Source organism: Spermophilus citellus (assembly GCF_964194105.1).
Source record: "Spermophilus citellus genome assembly, chromosome: 5".
Classification (NCBI taxonomy): Eukaryota; Metazoa; Chordata; class Mammalia; order Rodentia; family Sciuridae; genus Spermophilus; species Spermophilus citellus.
Genome location: NC_138186.1, coordinates 2432158 through 2454389, shown reverse-complemented (window position 1 = coordinate 2454389; position 22232 = coordinate 2432158).

The window sequence follows — 22232 nt, the reverse complement described above, 5'->3', positions numbered from 1 at the left end:
AGAAGAAGTAATGCCATACCTGCCAACTGTTGTGTGTGTCCAGAGAAAAAATGCAGGCCGTAATGCCAGCAGGTGTTTATCTCTGGGGGATACGTTTTGGGAGGAGAATTTACTTTCATACATTTGCTTGAGTTGTTTGTATTCTTATTAATTTCATCTTCAATAAACAATACCACTGTTAGTCAGCTTTCCATTATTCTAACCAATACGCCAAATAACAAACTTATAAAGAGAAAAGGTCTATTTTGACTCATAGTTTTTAGAAGCTTCAGTTGATGGTCAGTTTGCTGTTGCTTTGGGGACAGCAGCTCCATGTGTTGGGAGCTTTTGGTGGTAAAACAAAACTGCTCACCTTAAGGCTGGGAAATGAAAGAGACAAAGGAGAAGGGGCAGGGTCCCACAATTCCTCCAAGGGCACCCCTCCCCAAAGACCTAGGCCTCCTGCCAGACCCTACCTCAAAAGTTCCACTACCTCCCAAAAGCATGGCAGCGGGGACAAACAGGGCCCAGGCTCTGTAAGGCCTGTCAGTTCTTAAAAAGCCAAGGAAACAGAGATGACCACTGTGGATGTTCAGTGTACAGCCCTCCAGCTCTGCCATCGGGGGACGTCCTTGCCACCCGCTCAGCAGTCTCAGTAAACAGTTCACTTCCAGGGCGGTGCTGCTGAGCTCTGGGGCCAGGCTCCCAGCTCACACTCTGAAATTAGCTCTTCCACACAGGCAGCTTCAGCCTGCGCCTCACGTGTTCTTTTTAACCTTTCTTTCTCAGTCTCCACAATCACTTCAAAGCTTAAGCCCCTGTCCACCTTTCATCCTGTAGTGCAGAGAAGATACAGACCATCAGATGCGCCTCAGGTTCTCGTCCACCTTTTAACCTGTAACCCACCCTTTCCTCCCCCTGGGTCAGATTGAAATCTATCTTTTACCTATTAAGGTCCATGCTATTTCTCAAAAAACAAAACAAAAACACACTTTTACCCCTGGCATTATAGGTAATTATAATCAATTAAAATTTTAGGAAATATGAGAGGAAATAAAAATTAGATGTAACTCAAACACGGAGACAATTGATGCTGATATTGTAAATTCTTTGTTTTTTCTATTTGTGGTTGTGTGTATCTGTACATTAAATCTGTATTTTTTTGTGGTTTAAATCTGTATTTTTTATAGAATTAAAATTATTCTGCATGTTATTTCATAAATCGTTTTTTCTCTTACAATAGATCATGAATATTTTTGCATGACCACAAATACTCAACAATGAGATTTTAAAACATTTTCTCCTCTTCCTTCTTTTTTTCTTTCATTGTTGCTGGAGATGGAACCCAGGGCTTTGTACATGGCAGGCTAGCACTTCACCACTGAGTTACACTCTAGCTGCAAAAATAATATTTCAAAATTGAAAATGATTTTGTTACTTTAAAAAACCAGGGCATTTGGGCTGGGGATGTGGCTCAAGCGGTAGCGCGCTCGCCTGGCATGCGTGCGGCCCGGGTTCGATCCTCAGCACCACATACCAACAAAGATGTTGTGTCCGCCGAGAACTAAAAAATAAATATTAAAAAATTCTCTTTCTCTCTCTCTCTCTCTCCCCCCTCTCTCTCTTTAAAAAAAAATAAAAAAAAATAAATAAAAACCAGGGCATTGTTGGGCTGCCATAAATAGGGGCTGAGCACAAGGAGATGAGCATGACCCTTAGCCTTGAGCAATGGAGGTGCTGGGCGCAGGTGAATCCCATCTTCTCTCTGCAGGGGAATTGTAACTCTGGGAGTGGGCTTCACCCCCCTGAAACCCAATCCCTTGCCTCCTTGGGTGGAACTTCCCTTCAATAAATAGGGCGGCAGGCATGCTCTCTCTCTCTCTTTTTTCTGCCTCTTTTGCTTCCCTTGTGGGAGCCGGGACTGGGGATCCATTGCTGAACCCCAAGAAAAAGGTATATTCTCTGACTCTGTGATTATTTGGTGCCAACTCAATTCACGTGGAGTGATCCTGACTGATTTAGTCATGGGCATGCTTATTGTAGAACAGACTCCACAGTTAAGAGGAAGAAAAACACAAATACTATAATCTCCTCTCTGAGGTATTCTCAGCCAACATAATTTTTATATACTTCTATTCTATAAAGTCACTTGTGATACACAAATATTGTTCCGTCACCCTCATAACACCCCATGTAGTTCCTACTACGATGATGGTCTCTGTTTTCTAGATGGGAAACGGAGGCCTAACAAAGCTAAGTGATGTGTTCAAAATCTTGCTTGCATAAAGGTGGGATGGATGTAGGTGGCATGTCCCCTAGGTGGATTCCTGACCCACCTGTGCAGCTCTGAGCTCACAGAGAACCTGTCCACACCAACAGACATCTCCCCGTGCAAGGTTGCAGAGATCTGCACACCCCAGCAGCAGGTGACTGCTTGCGTGTGTGTGTGTGTGTGTGTGTGTGTGTGTGTGTGTGTGTTGCTGGGGATAGAACTCAGGGCTTCAGGCAAGGCAAGGGCCCCACCATAGAGCTGCCCCAGCTCTCCTGTGCTTTTAAATAATTTTTTCTTCTCAATTACTAGTTGCCTGTGGAACTACTTCCTTTTACGCTGAGTGGATTCTCACTTCAGCTTTTCCCCATAAGCCTGATGATCTGAGTTTTTCATTTGTTGAATAGCCTATGATACCTCCACCAGTATTAAGTGCTACCTTTGTTTTGGCTTCTATTTTCTCTTGCCTTCTTTGGAAACATGCCTCATTTATTCTCCGCTCTCCCCACCAGGTCTTGAAAATCAGAGCTAGTTCTGAGTTACCTGAGCATGTGCCTTCCCTTAGGCACTCATTTGTTCAACCCATCAACAGGAGATGCAACAGGGAATAAAATAAAACATCTCTTGGGACTTACAATCCAGAGGTGTGTGCAACGCTCTTACACACACACACACACACACACACACACACACGCTGCTGCACTTAAAACATTCCAGGCACTGTCCTCTGTGACTCACAGACACTGTCTCATCTGAGCCTCACAGCACCGCTATGCTATGGGGACTATTTTTATCCCCATTTCTTATAGGAAATACAAAAACTTGCCCAACCTTTAACTTTGAGGAAAGTTAATAGGTAATTCCAATTTTATGCAATAAATGTTTATCGGAGGGGAAGTGAGGGTTCTGTGAGAACTCTTAGCAAGGGCCTACGCCGGGCTGCAGAGTCAGGAAAGACTGTTGGTCAGGGTAATGCTGCTGGGTTCCCAAAGCAAGAGAGGGAGCCGACTCTGTGCAGGGAGGTCTGTGTGGTCCAGGACTGGAGGAGAGAGATGAAGGCTGTGCCCAGGGCCTGGGAGGAGCCATGAGTGTGGGGCAGAGTGGAGTGGGCGGAAGGGAGCTGTGGGAAGGGGCCCCCAAGGTCCTGCCTCTGGCCTCCTGAGATGCCTGAAGGCATGTTCACTGTACTCTGAAGGAGAGGCGCCATTGAAGGGCATTAAGCCAGAGAGACACTGACCTGGCTGCTGGGGAGCGCAGTATCACTGGGACAGGAACGTGGGTATGATAGGGGTCCCTGCAGCAATCCAGGTAGGAATGATGCTGGCGGTGGCCAGAGCAGTAGGAAGGGAGGGGAAAAGGCAGGTGCAGGAGCGGCTTCGGAGCTCGGCTGGACAGCAGGTGTAGACAGGGAGGCAGAGACCATGACCTGGCTCTTCTCTCGACCAAGGAGCTGCCCACAGTAACATCCTGGTCTCTGATAAGTGTGGGAGTTCACAGCTAGACTGCGATTCCGGGAATACACCGAGGGGAGAGGTTACTTGAGGGCAGTTCGATCGTGGGGTGCCTGTACCTCCGCTCACCTGGCTCCACTCTGCGGGGAAGGTCTGCGGAGTCCACAGACAGGGTCCTCTGCGGGGTCCCGGTGTCTCCGAAATGGGTGTTTTATTAGGGCTTGATGAGAGAGGCTTAACCTATCCACCTGACGTGCATGGTCAGTGGCTTCAGGATGTTCATGGACTTGACCCACCATCGCAGCCATCTAATTCTAGGACACTCTCAACACCCTGAAGAGACCCGGAGCCCATTAGCAGCCACTCCCCAGTCGGAGTTAGCCACTCCCCAGTCTGGCGCCCGCTGGCCACTCGCCTGCTCTCTGCTGGGTTTGTCTGTCCTGCACATTGTCACACCTCGCTGCTGCCTTTGGCTTCCCCCGCTCTGCATGCGTCCGCAGGGCCCTGGCGACTGCACCTGCAGCACCTGGCGTCCTCCCACGGCTGCGCTTCCTCCGCGGTCCGCGGGTGTCCGGCTGTCTTCAAGGACTTGAGCTTCTGTTGGCCACTATGAATAACGCTGCCGTGGACCGTCGCTTAGGAACGCTCACGACAAATCTTTCTGAAGGGGCCGTGCGAGGTCTTGCATTGCTCGGGCATGCGCCAGGCTCGGTGCACCGAGGTCTAGTGTTCCTTCCAGCATGCGCCAGGCTCCGTGCACTTGTCCTCTCCCCACACTTACACCAGTGGGTGCCGAGTGGCATCTCGCTGTAGCTGCGACTTGCATTTCCCTGGGGACTGATGGTGTTGAATGAGTCCACATGTGTCTGTTAGACATTTCCATATCTTCTTTGGGTAAATCTCTATATAAATTATTTGCCCATTTTTAAATTGTGCAGCGCTGGGAAGCACTTTTCATATATAAGCCCCTTGTGAATAGAAGCACCTTATAAATCATGTGATTTACAAATATTTTCTCCCACTCTGTGGGTTGTTTTCTTGATCGGGTCCTTGATGTATAAATGAAATCCTGTACCTACGTACGGGTGACTTGCGCTTTCGGACTCACATGTGAGAAATCGGTGCTTAACCAAATGTCAGGAACATTCACTCCTGTTTTCTTCTAGGAATGCCTATACTTTACGCTTGACCCATTTGGAACTAATTTTTGTGAACGGTGTGCATAGAGGTCCAAATTCTTTCGTTTGTGTGTGGCTACTGCTGGTGACACTGCCATTTGCTGAAAATCCTGCTCTTTCCCCATTGAATTGTCCTGATAAGTACAAGTTAATTTTGTTCTTTATATTTTTCTTTCCCAAACTAGTTATGAATTATCTGCACATATGCTTAATTGGTGCTCTTATTTACTTATTCAAATAAGTGTATTCAAAACTACCCTCCCCCTCCCCCCCCAGAAAAAAAGAAAAGAAAATCTGTCCTCTTTTCTTTTTTGATGAAAGAAGCAGTAGATCATGCCAATTGCTTCAGCTGAGTTGGATTTAACTGGGTTTCTCTTCTGACACCAACTCAAACTATCCCTCTTCTTCATTGTGTTGCCAAAATAGCCAACCCTCTCCCAAATCCCACTACCTGAGGGTTTGTGACAACAGAGTTATTTGGTCAGTTTAATTGTTCAAGCAAAGTGAAAATCCATACAAATAATAAATATTGTCCCTGTGGACCTTATAGGTCATACGTGATTGAGAATGTATGTCATCTAACTGTAAACGTGATTTGATCACAATGACAATTTACAATGCTGTCAAGCCTTGTGGAGAAGTATGTCACATTTAGGAGTATAATTTGTCAAGTGCGACTTTAAAACAGCTGAATCTTTCAGACAGCAATGGGAGTGACGTAAAGGGAATAGTCACATGTATCCGTGTGGTGCTGGAGATTGAACCAGAGCCTCATGATGATTTAGAGCCCAGCTCTTCAAAATCTGATGTGCAGGTGAACCAGCAAGGATCTGAGTCAACAGTGGGGTCTGCTCTCACCAGTGGCTGGGCAGGATGCCCAAGAGTGTGCATTTCTCACACTCTCCCTGGAGATCAGCTGCTGTTGGTCTTTGGGCCCCGGAACATCCAGGCCTGTGCAGGTGTTCTGACCTGGACTCGAGTATCAGCTTCTGGGGAGCACATGCAAAGTGCAAACACCAGGCCCTGCCCCACACTGTGGACTAGAAACCCCAGGGCAGGGCCAGAGAGCTGTGGCCTGAGGTGTGGTGTGAGAACCAGGCCTGGAGCTCCTTGGTGTCCTCTCGTAGTGCTCTGTACGACTGTCTACAGCAGGGAGGTGGTCGAGATGCTGTGGGAGGGGAAGGGAAGGTGCTGGGGCAGTATAAAAGGCACCATCTCTGAGATCTCGGAGAGCTGCAGCCCCTTCCATTCAGTTCAGGAAGGGGTGCAGGTAGGGTTTCTCCTTACAGCTTGGGCTGCAGAGTCCCCTGTGGCTGGAGTTCATCCCGATCATTTGGATGTTAGGGGTGAAGCCAGGAAGCAGGTGGGGCTCACTGATCCAACAGCCCTCACTCCATGCCCTGCAGGTACAGTGTGGCATTCATAGTCTCTGAGTCCTACAGCACCTTCCCAGGATGTCCAGACTGTGTCTTGATTCTGTTTAGCCAGGTATCATCCAAGAGGTGCCACTGGCAATCCTTCATTCCCTACCCTTCCTAATTTTTGACCATAGAAAATACCTCCAGACATTGCCAAATGTCCCCTGAGGAGCAAAACTGTCCCAGCTGAAAGCCACTGGTATAGTAGAGGCACAGGATTTGTAACAGTTTCTCCTTTAGAGGCGGGGTCCCCAAGCAGGGACATTAGCAGGAGGAGACACCGGAGTAGGACAGGATGCTGCCCAAGCCTGAGAGGCCCTGTTCTCCCTCTCCATGGCAACAGTAGCTCAAGTCCTTGTCAAGGATGGTGCAACTGAAGGCTGCACTTGAAGACAACCTAGAAGGGTGGAGGGGGAAGGGGCCACACCTAACCCACACAGGCTTGGCTTCCTACAGCCAAGACAAGACAGAGGTAAAGGGAATCAGTCACATGTATCCCTGTGGTGCTGGAGACTGAACCCAGAGTCTCTGCTGATTTAGAGCCATAGCTCTCTGGCCCTGCCCTGGTCTCCAGGTCGAGTGCATGCCCTGGCCACACAGTCTCTAAGTCACATGACTTCTCTTGAGCCACAGTCTCCTCATTCACAAAAGAAAATCACTGAAACTCTCTCCCTTACAGGAGCAGCTTGAGGATTAAATCAGATCACATTTATCTCACATGGAAGTGACCCATATGTTCCTTACGTTATCCTGTAACTTCTCCGGCACAGTGCGTCACATGGGAAGTGGGACCAGGACATATGAGGAGGCTGGGTGGCAGGGACCCCCTGGCCGCTCACAATCTGTGTGGTCTTGTGCACCCTGGCCAGTCTTGACTTCCTCATCAGCAAAATGAGGGGTTGGGGCAGCGGGTCCCCAAGGCCCTGCTTCCTTCCAAAAGCTGTGACTGAGTGTGACCTGTCAACACACCTTCACACTTCAGCTGCTCCTGGACGACAGCTTAGGGCAAACTTCCTGATCTTCCTTGGTCCCCACCCACACTCGGCCACAAACAGCCTCCCGCGGGTGCACACCCAGGGCTCTGTGACATGGGCTTGTCCACTTTCCCAGGCCACAGCACACGTCCTCCACGATGAGGCCTGAAATTCCACAACGATAGTGATGGTTGTTCAGACTCTGCTGGCTTTCTTCCAAGCCTTCTCCAAAGACTGACCAGCTGCCCTGACTGGTATCAACTCCTGGGAGATGGGCTCACTGTCCCCACTGGACACTCCTTTGCTTGGCCAGTCACTCCAGCCAATCTCTAGAGCCAAGAGGGAAGAAGCCACTCCTGTCCCCATCCTCCCAGGACTGAGGGTCATAGGTAGCCACAGGGGGCACCCCACCCTCCTGCACCCTCCAAGGGTTGTCATGGAGAAAGAGACCACCATCTGTGGAGCTCTGGCCATGTACCAGACCCTGCCTTTTAACCCTCTTGGAGGATGTACGTTCAGTTAGATCAAGTTCTTTTCATGGCCCTTCCCCAAAGAGCCAATAGGGCAGGTGACTTCATGCAGCTCCGGGCCTGACTCATCTCACCTGGCCCCGTCGTGTGGGCTCACCTAGCAGTGCCCTACCCTGATCACACCTCGCTCTCCACCCTCCTTCCCATCGGGATGAGGCTTGCAGCTAGCTGACTTCACCATGCACGGTCGCTGGATGAGAACCTCCGGCTGCATAGCTACACAATGGCGCTGATCACAGTGATTAAATCAATCAAGCCTGATTTCATAATCATCCAACGTATAATTCCCCAACTCGGCAGGGCCCCACACGTGGATCCCAGCTGCCTGATACAGGAATCAAAGACGGCAAGAAAGGAAACTCTTGCGGGAGGGTTAGGGAATTGTGAAATCTTAATACCATATTAATCAGGATGGTGAGGCTCAGGGCTCTGAACATCTTCATTGTAACAGTGAAATATCTGGTCCACGGTCTCCCAGGGGTGACTGACTTCAGCATCTCAAGTATGAAAACACATCTTACTGCCTGTCCCCCCAGCCGGGGTTTATTATCAGAAAGGCTTGTGCACTCAACAGTATGTAAGGGAAGATTGTTATCAGCCAGGGAAGTTACTCCTAAAATCCGTCTGTCCTTTAAAGCACAGATACTATAAAAATGCGGCATATATAGTTATATAGTTATATTAGGAGCCCTGCAGAGAGCTTGATCCGATTCCGTCTCTAACTTATGATCCGGGTGAACTGAGATCTGTGAGCGTCGTGTTTGAAGTGAGGAGGCTCACACAGGAAACGTGGTCTCATAGCTTCTGTTCCTCCTTCAGAGTTGGAAAGAACTTGCACCTGACCAAGGGAGAGGAAGAGAGAGAGAGATCCTCCTTTTATGTTTTGTGCCCAGTCCCACTGGGTTTCTCCATAAGGCCTTTATTGTCCTGCGGCAGGTGATTCCGTACGTGTTCCGAGAGCTCAGTTCCTTCCCTGGTACTCATGTGAGAGGCTCCAGACTTGGCAATCTGAAGCCCTTGTGAGGCAGGAAAAGAATCTGTCCACAGTGCCTGGTGTGTGGCGAGCAACTCTGAAAGTTGCTGGTTGGGACTGAGAAGCCCAAGGAGGGGCATCTGCAGGGCCCGTCAGAGTTCACTCTCTGAGAGCTCAGTCCCTAAACAATTTGTGAAAGAGACTAGAGATGGCAGAGAGAGGCTCATGAAAACTACACAAAATAAAATGATCAGACAGACTACAAAAGGGTCATGTTTAACTTATTTTAAAAAACACAAGTTTGAAAATACTTGCAGGAGACTAGAAACTATAGTGAATAATCTTGTGTGAATATTCTTATTCAGACAAGTTTGAAAGACAATAAAATTGTACTGGGGAAATAAAAATATAATAACAGAATAAAACTCACTGCTGAGAAAAGAACTCATGAAATACAAAGATCTGAAGACAGCGCTGGGTACGCAGCTGGGCAGCCAAAGAAATAGAGAATGTGAAAGAAAAGACAAAGTTAAAAACAAGACAGAGCAAAGGCAAGGTCTTTCAAAATTTAAGAAAATAAGAACCTGATTAAAAAATGAGCAGAAATCTGAATGCACTTCACCAAAGAAGACATACAGATGGCAAAAGACACATGAAAAAATATTACTCCGGTAGCGGAGTAATTATTAGGAAAACTCAAGTTAAGACGGAGATGAGCTATTACTGTGCACCTGTTAGAACAGCTCAGATAAAAAATACTGGTAACACCAAGTGCTGGTGAAGACAAGAAGAAACTAGATGTTTCTCACATTACTGGTGGGATGCAAAATGGTGGCCACTCTGGAAATTTGTTTGACATTTTCTCAAAAAACTAAAGAATCACTTACCATATAGTCAATCAATCACACTCTTCAGCATTTATGTCACAGAAAGTAAAATCTGTATCCACGCAAAAACCTGCACACAAATGTCTGTGGGTTTTCCTTATAATAGTCAAATACTGAAAAAGACCAACTTGTCACTCTGTGGGTGACTGGCTGAATGGCCTGGGAATCCAACCTCAGATCAAGGCTCTGCAGAGCAGGGAAGGGGCCCTTGGCACACGGTGACCTGCTGGGAGAAGCGGCGTTTCCACAGCCCACCTGCCACTGTCCATCCCTATAGCATTCCAATTAGTAGCTACCAGGGATTGAGGATGGTGGGGACTGTGAAGGGGGAGCAGGAGAGACCTTGATGGAGAGGCATGGTTCTAGGGTCCCAAGTGGCACCTAGCATGTCTGATAAAGTGGCACAGAGCCACACTCACATACTGCACTCATGTCATCTGCCTGATTTTGATACTGTGCCACAGTTCTGCAAAATGTAATCTCTAGGGAGATGGAATGAGGGTAAAATGGGACTTTCCACTGTTTTTTTTTTTTTTGCGACTTTGTATAAACCTGTAATCATTTCAAAATAAAAGTGAGAAAAAGAAAATAAAAGGTAGACCTAAAGGCGGCGTAGTATTCTATCTAACTCCTGTCTTACATATTAGCTGGAAACACGTGACTGCACCGGAACTTTCTGAGAAAGTCGTGAGCAACTCCCTGCTCTACTGCTGGGTGTGAGGAGCCCCTAAGTCTGCTCCCGTGTGGGAGGGTGGAGAGGCCGAGGGAGGACTCGGGCCTTCTCTGCAGTAGCCTTCTGGCCATCAAAGGAAGGGTTACATGCAGGAGGACACACAATCCTGCCCAGTGGGGTTTGGGGCTGCAATTCTGCTGACCTGCCTCCACCAGAAGAGGCACCTTTGAAGCAGTCTTCCATTTCCAGACCCCTGGGCCCCTAGCAGAGATCCCAGCAAATGGGATCTTTCCAAAAGCCATGTCCAAAAGCAACTCTTTCCAAAGCCCCCATTTGAAGATTTAAAGATATGCATCTCTAAAATGCACATCTCACTCCTGAGATTTTCACCAGACCAACCTGTCCAGGAAGGTTCAATCACCTTTTCACATGCACCTATTGATGATCTCCTGCTTTAGCTTTTCAAATGCATTTTGCATGTGCAGGAGCCAAATCCAGGGCCTCCTTCACACTAGGCAAATGCTCTACTGCTGAACTCCATATGCTATCTTTTTTTCCCTTGGATATTTTTTAATTTTTATTTTTTTTGGTACCAGCAATTGAACCAGGGTTGCTTAACCACAGACCCACATCCCAAACCCTTTTTAAATTTTTATTAGAGGCAGGGTCTTGCTGAGTTGCATAGGGCTTCGCTAAGTTGCTGAGGCTGGGTTTGAACTCACGATACTCCTGCCTCAACCTCCTGAGTCACTGGGATTACAGGCATGTGACCCCGTGCCCGAATACTATATTATTTTATTTTTTAGTTATACACGGTAGTAGAATGAATTTTGACATATCATACATACATGGAGTATATCCATGTGTTATTCTTGAAATGACCAAAAGCTCAAAACCTACCACAGTGAACATGTATGAAGTCTTCTTTATCCCACCTCCCCCAGGCAATACGTATTACCATAAAAACCAAACAAAAAGATCGTATAGCCTCTGGCACTAAATGCCAGGACAGACTAGTATAATAAGTTTTTTTTTTTTTTTTTTTAAAGAGAGAGTGATAGAGGGAGGGAGAGAGAGAGAGAGAATTTTTAATATTTATTTTTTAGTTCTCGGCGGACACAACATCTTTGTTGGTATGTGGTGCTGAGGATTGAACCCGGGTCGCACGCATGCCAGGCGAGCGTGCTACCGCTTGAGCCACATCCCCAGCCCAAATAAGTTTTTTTTTTTAATGGACCTAATATTCTTCCCTTAGTTCTATCTTTCAAATTTGTATTCTTTTTTTCACCCCCACCTCCCCTTCCCTAGACACAGCTCTCTCATCCCTCTTTAATTGGCCTCTCATATCCCCACACTCTCTCTTCTTCAGACCATAATTTGTGTCACGGGGAGAACAATCTTGAAATGGTTTCGCTCATCTCTACTGCAAGGCCTTCCATGGCCACACAAAACGTATGATTTTAAGTCTCCATAACTTGTTCAAGCAGCAAAGCAGAAAACCGAGAAGAGTTCCAGTTGCAAGACACTCTGTCTTCCTGAGTCTGGTGTTCAAGTTCGTCCTGCCCCAGACAAGCCCACCTGGCCCTGCCCTGGGCCCCTGGGAACTCTCCACCTCGAGCCCGCCCTCCCAAGGTTAGGAGGGCCTTCTTTGCACAGGGCTGCCAGAGGGAGGTGCTCAGCCTTGCTGGACCCCACGTTCCACAGCATACCCACTGCACCGGGCTCCCTGTGGATTAAACAAGTTAACATTTATGTGCGTAGAATGGCTCCTGTCCCACAGCAAGCACTAAGTAGTCAGGTGTCTTCTCGCTCACTCTGTGTCCCTGCCCCCCGCCCCCCGGCCGGTGAAGGCCCTCACCTCACAGGATTGGAGAGGGCAAGCCACTCTCCCCAGAGCATGCCACAGTAAGCAGTGAGCTGGAAAGCCAGCCCAGGATTCCGGCTTGGAGCCCACCTCCTGACCAGCCCGCCACTCTGTGTCCGCCAGCCCCCTGGCTTTGCATACAGCAGGGACCCCTTCAAAACTGCTCAGGTTGCTTACTAAAGTATTGAACATCCTCCCACGCCCCTTCCCACACTCCTGGCCGGGACACCGCCCACCTCCCAGCCTCCATTTCCTGACATTCTGGCTTTTCTTCTTCCTCTGGGTCTTTAGGGCACTGTGAGGGCCTGCGAAGCTCTGGCAGGCCACGCCTCTCTTGTGTCACGACTTGTCTTTTTCACGTGCCTTGTTCTGCCACCAAACCCATCTTCTGTGAGACTTTGCTCTGAGAAAATTCTGGAACGAATCAGAATAGCCTGATCATGAAAGGAGCTCTCGTATCACCGGTGATTTCTGCTCCCTTGAGAAGGAACCGCAGGGTGGGACTTGGTTTGGAAATAGGATGATTGAGAGCAGTTATAAGGACGTTACGGTACAGACACGGAAACTGGATTTTCTGCTGTCAGGCTGACGCGCCCTGCCTGTTCATGGGACAGCTCCTCTGTCTCCATGGCCGGCCAGCGGCTTCCTTATCTCTCGAAGTAGAAGAATGAAATCCAGGGACCACACCTCCACTGTGCAATAAGCCCATCGTTTCACACTTATTCCAACCTAAGAAATCGGGGCCACATGTCATAAGCACCCTCTGATTTTGAAGACAACCTTGATGGGGGAGGAGTGGGTGTGGCCTGGCACCTCCTGGGTGGGAGGAGCTGTCACTCCGGTAGAGAGGCTGCCCTGCGGTTCTGTGGGTTTTATAAATATTTTGCTCTTGAAAGCCTAATTATTCAGCATGTGACTAAAGTCATCAGCATTTCAAAGGAAAGTAGAAGTGCTTTCTCAAGTGCAGAAGCTTCCTCCACCCCTCTATTGATCCAAAGCCCTGCAATCAGCGGGAATTCAGCAAGGGGAACGTCAGGACTCCCTCACCGTGTGGACACCACCAGCAGCAGGAGGGCTGTTGATTCTGAAATGATCCCGGGAAGGAGAAGCAGATCTCAGCCTGTGAAGTCCTGAGAACTCAAGCATCCCTGGATCCAACCGCCTGAAGTCTCTGTGTCTCAGGATAAGTGAGAATGGGTTCAAGTGGAAAATCCCTTAAACACAACCGTAGAGCCACTAGGAATCTGTGTCTCCCTCCTGGGCTGAGTGTTTGGGGTCAGCTTATTTCAGTGACAGAAACGTTTTTTGTGAAGCTGAGAGCTACCGCCTGGGTGTCCTGGCACCGCCCTTGACTTCTCTGAGCTTTAGTTTCCTCATTTTCATTATCAGGGTGTTGTCAAGGTTTAAAATTCTAGAATTCACTTGTGTGTATACACCCCCTACCCTGGACTCCTCACATGACCACATAGCTGGGAATCAGGGTCTCCTTTATACCAAAGAGCTTCTCCAAATATGAAAGCCAATTGGCTCCACCAAACAGCCCTGAGACACATGTCCCCTGCCCTCCACAGCATCCCTGTGTCTTCTTCCTCCAGGAGGCACAGGCTCTGAAGCTCTAGCTCCGGGTCTGGTATTGAGGGTTGCGTGTGCCCTGAGCTTCTTCACTGACACTACAGGGTGAATGACAGGGCTGTCCTGGGGCGGGACCACCTGGCTTGGCATCCCAAGCTCCCCTTGACTGAGCGGCCTGGGGCAGGGCCCTTGTTGCGCCCTCTGGTGTTCTCAGCCATCAAGGGCTCACATCTGGCCTCTCTCACAGGGTGCCATGAGGGTTGGGCATGCCTCCCAGCCAGCAGTGGTGAGGCTGCTTCTGTGGGAGGGTTTTGGAACAAGGTGGGCACTCTGGGCAGAGATGTGGCAGTCCCCCAGGAGCAGTGACAGGATGAGGCTGACGGGAACCTCCCCACGGGGCGAGGGGCATGCTGTCGAGATTGGGGCTGAAGGCTTCATTTGGTTTTCCCCATTGGTGAGCTGATCCCTGGCCATTCCCCGCTCCCCTGTGGAATCGACTTCTCAACCTTCTCCATCCCTCCAGGGTAACTATGCTAAATGACTTCAGATTGGCCTAAGGTGGCCTCCATACATATGTAAGTTTGGCCTAAGGTTTCCTCTGTGCCTGGTGAACTCTGACCTGGCCTGGTGTGGGGACAGAGTGCAGCCTCGTGTAACAAGGAGCTGAGACTCAACCAGTCACAAGTGACCACCTGCTCCAGCCACGTTCAGATGAGACAGGAGGAGCCGTAACCCACCAGGCCATCTCTGGACCTCACTGCCATCTTCCATGTCACTTCCTGTGGCTTCCTGTCCTCTTGCTACCAATAAAACCCGCTTAGATGGTCCACAGTATTCTGGACTATTTTTGGTCCAGACTGCTGCCTGATTCTGGAATCCCAAGTAAAGCCAATTGAGATCGGCCCAGCTAGATTTGTTTTAATTTTGTCTTTTTTTTTTTAAATCCAGTCCTGGGGATTGAACCCAGGACTTCATGCCCACTGGAAGGTACTCTACCACTGGGCTATAACCCAGCCCTAATTTGGTCTTTTAATAACTAGGGTTTTTAATTGGTTCTTTTTTGTTATATTAGAATTCCTTTTGACATAATTAAAAGCATAGAATATGATCTGCTCTGATTCAGGCCCTAGTATTCTCCTTCTCTTCTCCCTCCTCCCTCCCCTGTTCCCTTCACTCTGCTCCACTGATTTTTCTGCTACTTACTTTTAGTTTTATTTTTCATTAGTGTCTTATGGATATGCACGATGGTGAGATTCACTGTGGTATATTCATGCATGTATTTGGAAAAGTTAGGTCATTGCACTCTTCCCTTCTCCCGTCCCTTCTCCTCCCCCTCAATCCCCTTCACTGAGTCCACTGACCTCTCTTCTATTTTGATGGAATTCCCCCTCCCATTTTTCCTTTCTCTCTTTCTCTCTCCTTTTCCCTCCTTATTTTGGAATAGCTTCCACATATCAGAGAAAATATTCAATTGTTGACTTTCTGGGTCTGGCTTATTGCAGTTAGCATTATAGTCTCTAGTTTATCCATTTACCAGTAAATGCCATAATTTCATTCTTCTTTATGGCTGAGTAATATTACATTTTGTATATTTCCCACAGTTTATTTGTCTATTCATCTGTGGAAGGGCACCTGGGTTGGTTCCGTAGCTTGGCTGTTTTGAATTGTGCTACTGTTAACATTGATGTGACAGCATCCTTATAGCATGCTGATTTTAGGACTTTTGGATCTATACCAAGGAGTGGGAGAGCTGGGTCATATGGTGGTTCCATTCTTAGTTTTCTGAGGAATCGCCGTACTGAACTGGATCTTATTTTTCTTTCTGTAACCAACCATCAGGTGTTATTAAAAAAAGACTTCCAGGACTGGGGGTATAGTTCAGTTGGTAGAGTGCCTGCCTCGCATGCACAAGGCCCTGGGTTCAATCCCCAGCACCACAAGCCAAAAAAAGAAAAAGGAAAAACGAAAAACTTCCACAAAACTCTAGGCAGGAATGATCGATGCCACTGATGGAAACCCTCCATTTCTACCTTCCGCCTTGTTGTGGAGGGGAGGCCAGCTCTCATGACTTCCTCCACACTGGATTTATGACCCAGAGCCGAAGCAGTGGCTGATCTGTCATCCAGATGATGAGCTTCAATTTGGAAAATTACAATGAACTCAAGTATTGGAAGCAAGCTGGTGGTGGAGCATGATGTCAGATTTCCACTCCGATTTCCAGTCAGCCTGGTACTGATTCAGTACATGACCAGCCCCTTAGCTAAACTTCTTCCCGTGCACCATGGGACTAGAAATGCGTTCCTCGTGGAAATTACATGGAGTTGTACAAGTGAAAAACCTGGTACACAGGAGGAACTTGCAAATAAAACACTGCTGTGGCTGAGAACAGCCCGCATTTAGACGAGGAACTTTGGCCCTAGGTCCCCTCTGCTGGGACCCGTTGGACAGTCCTATTCCAGAGAGGTCCCTTGGCCTTGATAGTTAATGCAAAGAGATCACTTTCCATAGATTCAGCACGGTTGATCCTAGTGTCACCAAGAAGCTGCTAAGAATCTCAAACAACACCATAAATTACTTGAATTACTCTCCGATTAGCTCTGCCCAATTAAAACATCTACAAGGCAAGTAAGTTGCTCCCTAATGTACCTGGGTGCAGCCTGGACCGCAGGGGACCTTCCTTGGACCATGTCGACAACTTTTGCTGTCACCAATACTGAGCCAAACCTGGACACCTGGTCATTTTAAGTGTGACCCAACAGCATGCTATTTACCAATGTATGCATTTTTGTGTAAATATTATTAAAAGAATAATATTGTAAAAAAAAGCTAGGTCCCAGTCTCCAATGCCAATCAATGCCAATTTAATAATGAGGACACGGTTTTGAGAAAAAGGAAAAAGGTTTATTGCTTTGCTAGCAAAGGAGAAACAGGGGACTCCTGTCCCAAAGGCTGTGACTCTCCCCATCAGGAGGGACAGGAGGGATTTAAAAGAACTTTTCAAGGTTTACATTCCAGGTGTGCCCTGACAGGGGGGTCCCAGGGTGCCCTGACAGGGGGTCTCAGGGTGCCCTGACAGGGGGGTCCTAGGGTGCCCTGACAGGGGGTCCCTGATGGCGTGTCAGGATTCACTTGTTAATTTGGGAGACATTCACCTCCCAGGTCCTTAGCAGGCATCTCCTTCCTGTAGTGGGTTAGAGTTCCTCAAGGGCAGTTAACTAGGGCAAGAAAAGTCCCCCTAATCTTATTGGGGAGGGGGAGAGGGGAGAAGAGAGAAACAAACATTAAAGAACAGAATAATGCTTAGAGCAAGGAGGGCTGCATTCAGAAGGCAAAGAGACACTGGTACAAAGTGCGCATTTCCCCGATGGGAAAGTAAGGCCTGGCTAGTGCCTGGTTCCCAGGCCTGCTGTTGTGGCCTGTGTGCGAGTGGACTGGGGACCTAGAGGCAGAGCACCATGGGGGTGCTGGGTACAGGGCAGGAACTCTCCTGACACCCAGAGCTCCTGCCTGTGAGTGGACGAGCCACACCAGAGGCAGGGGGTGCGGTGTGGCTCTGTGGGGGCTAATACTCTCCTGAGCCCTCTCCAGCCTGCCAGACCGGCCCTTGGCTGGAGGCCGCTGGGCTGGGGTGGGGTAAGCCAGCTTGGCCAGGGTCCAAGCAGAGGAGAGGGGACGGGCAGGAGAAGGCCGGGCGACAGCCTTTTCCTGGCCCTCTGAATGGACACATTTGTCTGTTCCCCAGTCTTCTGTCTCAAATTCCTCTCTGCAGTTCTCTGCGGCCACTTTCCCCACCTGGTGGAGGTGGGAGAGTGGGTGGGTCTCGGATAGCTGGCTTCCCTCTCCATCAGCTCTGCCCGCTCTCCTGCTTGAACACGGGTGTGGAGGTTGGAGGGCACCACGGCTCTCAGTGCTGCTCTCTGTGGCCCCGGAGCCGGGAGTTTCCTGAGAGTGAAGGAGAGCACGGGTCACCCAGGCATTTCCCAGGCTCCACCCCCAAGGTGACCTGGGGCTCTGGGACAGCTGTCAGCGGAGACTCTAGCCGAGCCTGTGCACAGTGGCATGTTTCTCCTTCTGAGCTGCAGGCCTTCTGCTCAGGAAGGAAACAGGTGAGGTAGGGGACAGTATGAGCCAGTGGGGGGGAGGGCTTCCTCTTCTCCCCTCTAGGTGTGGGGGGGCAGCTGGGTCCTTAGAGCTTAGCAAGAGTACAGATCTGTACCACGTGGGCCCTGGGTCTCCTGGCCAGCTCCCCTACCCAGTTCACCCTGCTTCTGGAACATCATAGACCCTGGAACCATCCTGCTGGGTCTCACCCCTGCCTCCATCACTTGCTAACTGTGCAACCCTAGCAAAGTCACTTAACCTCTCTGAGCGACAGTTCCGTCATCTGTGAAGCAGAGGTTACGGTAGTGGGTAGTGCACACAGAGACAAAGGGGCGCACCTTGACCCAGGCCTTAGTAAAGCAGAGAGCGGGTGGGCTCTAGACACACACTGACGGGGCTTGGAGCTGTGACTTGGAGGAAGTCATGAATGAAAAATGACCGGGCTATGTGCCTCAGTCTGACCTTCCCAAGAGTCATAGTGTGTTAGCAAGTTCTAAGTGCTGAAAGTCTGGTTTTTGGTTTGGGGTTTTTTTTGTTTGTTTGTTTGTTTTAGTAATAAAAGAGAAACATGTTTATGATAAAAGTCACATACTTCTGAAGCTGAGAAAATGAAGATAAAATACTTTCCTTTGGAAATCTCGTTTTCTAAAGATCAGTCACAATTATTGGCTTTGTACCAAGAGAAACACAGAAAGGAATAATAGTTTTGTTTGGTTGTTGCCACTCCAGGACCCAAATTCTTCTCGCCCTGCTGTCTGTTCACAGAATGAGTCACTGGGCAGCTGCTGTGGCTGACATTACGAGTGCCTCAGCTCCTTCTGGAGTGTCTCTGGGGCTCCACCTCTGTGACTCAGCGTGGCTTGTTGCTGCTGTCCTAGAAAGACTCTTTCTGCTGCGAGTGGCCGTGAGCTTATCGCTTAATCAGGAACTAAGCGTTTACGAAGCTCCCACTTTTCTTTCTTTTTCTTTTTAATTTTTTTTTTTTACTTGAACACATGGCTGGCTTGCTCCGTGACTTCCTGTGCATCAGACACAGCTGGTGTTCCCGTGGCTGTGGTGGGTCCTCATGTGGCCCCTGTGTGTGGGAACCTAGGGGAGGTGTGTGTGTGTGGCTCATTCCTGAAGCCTGATTTCCCGGACTCTGTCTGCCTTTGGAACAACTTTATTGATGCCTAACTGACTACTCAGTTGGGCATATCTACCTCTCAAGGAAGCTATGAGCTTGGGGCCCGACTGACCGGGTTCTAACCATGGCAAAGACAGCCCGCGGCTCCCATCCCATTCTCCCCTCCCCTGGTGGGGAACCTCCGAGGCTCAGCGGAGCACGTGGCTGTCTGGCATAAGGAACCTGCTTTCCTGACGCTCTCTGCAGCGAGGTGTGGCCGTGGCCGAGCTCTCCCCATGCGATACAGCAGAAATACTACACGTGGCTTCTAAAAGTTCCTTGAAAGGATCGAGTGCAAGCTTCTGTGGTCTTACCCCTCTCTGCTGCCTGGAGCAGGATGCTGGCTGGAACTGGGTGGCCCTGGGCACAAGTGGGAGTAATGGGTCAGGTGCACAGAGCCGGGGCCTTCGGAGCTGGTGCCTCATCTCTGCCCTGCCCTATTTATTCCCAGCCTTTTTGTACATGCAAGAGAAAAACAAACGGGCTTCTACATTTTTTTTTTCTGTCTCCCTCTACACTAAGTTGCACGGTGGAGCCCAATCCTAACCACATGGGGCAAGTGACTCACTGTCTCCTGATCTATAAAATGAAATAGCAATTCCTGTCTTCACGAGCTGAATGAGAGGACACCAGAGAAGCACCCTGGCCCCACAGAAAATGCTCAATAAAAACGTGCGCTTCAGTTGTCATTATCAACATGAACGTGTCCAAGGTTTAGGAAAAAAATCATCAGCCCAAGAGCCCAGAGGCTGTTCTGTCATAATGGAGGAAAAGGAGGCACCGTGGTCCTCCCTGTTGGTAGCCTGGTCCCTCCAAAGCTGCCCTGTTGGGTTCCTCTTTGCTGTCTGTCCATCCTTGGTGCTGAGCTTAGCAGGGGGCCCTGGGCACCCTTCACCACGCTGCTACCTGCCAGACCAGTGAAGTGGGTGCAGTTCTTGAAGGGAAGGGAGGCGCTCTGGCCTCCTCAGGAAACGCATCCCCTGCCACCCCTGTGGCCGCACAGCTGTGTGGTCAGGGTTCCAAACCAGAGCGCTCCTAGATCTCCCAGCTGGGCGTGGAGAAGTCACCAACAGCCACAAGGAAACACCACGGTTTGAGCTGCCCTCAACCTGGTAGGACTCTTAGCAGGACCCTGACTCTATGGTTGTATAAGAGATCCACTGGGCTGGGCTCCTTTTAAAGGACAGAAGTGGTCTTGCTGGGAGAGGGTGGGCTCTGTTACTTCTGAGAATTCCAGGGGTTCCTCTCTTCTAACACTACTGGGAGGTGGCCAGGAAAAGCAGCTCAGCCCAACTGGACACTGGGCAGGAGGCGGGCCCAGGCTGCACAGTCCAAGTGATTAGAAAACATAAAACAACCCGAAATGAAAGAGAACAGACCCTAGACAAGAGCAAGCTGCCGACTGGCCCTGAAGGCCCCTCAGAGCACTGTCCCTGGAGTCTCACCCCGTCACCTGTGAGCCAGAGGAGAGGGCAGTACCTCAGGGCCACCTCTTCCCCATCACAGGCTGGGTAGCTGGCCGGACACCGTGGCTTTGCACTGCCCCTCACACCTCCATGGGTGCTGGGGAAGAGGCGCCCGGCTGGTCAGTGCAGGTGGCGGAGTCTCACGGACAGCCGCTGTGGGAGCTGTGGCTCTGGAGGTTCTGAGCGATAGCTGAGAGACCGATGGCAGAACCCAATTCAAGAGCTGAGGAGGCAGGGAAGCTCCTGGCAGCCGGGGAGACAGAGCAGCTTCTACATCCTGCATGGGGCACAGCAGCTTCGGGGCCAGGGCCACAGCTCAGGGTGGTGAAGGCCTGGGGCTGCGTGCAGACCTCCTTCAGGAGATGCCCGAGCATTACATGGTGCTGACCAGCGCTTGCCCAGCACCACTGGGCACTGTGAGGAGGCCTTTGTGTGTATTCACTCACGCAGTCTCCATGACAGCCCCGTGACAGGTACTGCGATTGCGGCCACGTGCCCGAGGTCGCATAGGCAGACAGGGACCTACACCGCCACTGTCCATGTTCTTAACCTCTCTGTCCTGTGCCTCTCGGGGGACTCAGTGGAGAAAAGGTTTGACGTTGGACTCGAAATCCACACGTTTGTTCGGGCACTGAACGAACACCTTAAAAATAAATACGGCTTCCAAGTTACGTGTGGTAGACAAGCATTTCTTGAAGGAGCGATTTGGAAACGAGCGCTAACTAGGCAGTTGCCTCCAGGGAAGATCAATGCCACGGTTGCCAGGAAACACCTGAAGTAGTGTTGCTCGGCGGCAGGACCCACAGGTGTTCTGTTCAGGGGACACAGTGGTCTTACTGTGCTCTCCACGTCGCCTGGTCTCCCTGCAGCAGTCTGCTCAGGGCTGGGGGTCGAGCCTCGTGCAAACCCAGGCTGACTAAGGTCTCGACATGGCTCTCAGGTGCAGAGCTGCTGGGCGCTGGAGGTGGCTGTCTGGACAGGGGACAGAGAGCCAGATCGATCCTCTCCATGCCTTCGAAGGGCTTCCTCAGGACCCTTCAAGGGACAGAAGTGATCGTGAACTTCGGCCCAGGTTTTACCCTGAGCTGACAATACAATGGAACAGGCTGGTGGGAGGCCTGGAGTGGCCGCTCTGAGGTGGCCGCCGCAGGAGGCTGCAGGGTACTGAGGAAAGCCCCTTTCTGGTCCCGGCCCTGCTCCTCACCAGCTGGGTGACCTGTGTGCCACCGGTTTAACTTTCCTCGGCAGTCAAGCAGCACACATGCCTTAGGGTCTGGGGTTGGGTGCAGGTTGAGAGTCGGGTGCAGCGACTGACGGGTGCTTGTGTGTGGGGTGATCTCCTGGCAGAGGAGGCCTCCGAGAACAGCCGTCCCTGGTGTGGCAGGGAACTGGCCCAGGACCCCTAGGATACCCAAAGCTGGGACACTCGAGTCCCTTGTGCAGAATGGCATCATGCTTGTCCGTGCCTAGGCATAGCTCCTGTATGCTTTAGGTGGCCTCTGGATGGCTCAGGACACCCAATGCAGTGTAAGTGCGAGGCCACAGTCGGTTCTGCTCTGCGGAAGGAATCTTGACGAGGAATCAAAGCCTGCACCTGTTCAGGACGCACACAACCATGATTTTCAACCCAAGATTGGTGGGATCCTGGGGAAGGAACCGATGGCCAGCTGTAAGACCAGGCCAGGACCCCCAGGGACCATGGAGCAGAGAGGCCGGGGAACCAAGTTAAAGG